Raw genomic sequence first — 607 nt, 5'->3', positions numbered from 1 at the left:
AGGTTGGAAGCAGAGGGATGTGGATGTGTGGGGGAGGGGGGGTAACGAGGTAGGGGGGTGGTTAATGGGTGGAGGGATGAGGGAAATGGAAAGAATTTGTTCTTGAAAGCAATGTATTGGAATTTTGTAAATAAACTAGTAGAAAACTTGAAAACATATGGAATGCTTAAAAAAACCCCAAAAAAACCCCAAACAACACCAAAACTCTATAAACTGCCCAGCAGTTCTGAGTCAACAACACCTTACAAACTTCCTGTTTCTTTCATGTGTATATGTGTGTGTAACTGGAGTGAGTTTTGTTCTTTGCAATAAAGAGGTTTGAAGGCAAACTTGCATTCATTGTTTCACTTGTGATTATCAGTAATGTTTTCAAGATTGCACCTTTGTTTTAAAAGAAGAGGTCAGGCCCTAGGACTAGAACTGAGAAGTGGTGCTCTGTTCTCCTTGTCTAAGTGTTGCACTCACTATTTTATCTGCCAGTGATGCTGTAACACAACATGTACTTTAAAAAAAAACAAGAACAAAAACAAAAAACAAGAAAAACCCTACATGTACTTTTGTTCTGTTTTCAATTTTTTGCATTAGGAAAAACAGAGAGAAAGAAGAG

Source organism: Elephantulus edwardii, unplaced genomic scaffold (assembly GCF_000299155.1).
Source record: "Elephantulus edwardii isolate Elephantulus edwardi_28Jun2011 unplaced genomic scaffold, EleEdw1.0 scaffold00132, whole genome shotgun sequence".
Classification (NCBI taxonomy): Eukaryota; Metazoa; Chordata; class Mammalia; order Macroscelidea; family Macroscelididae; genus Elephantulus; species Elephantulus edwardii.
Note: the sequence above shows the minus strand (reverse complement) of the source record.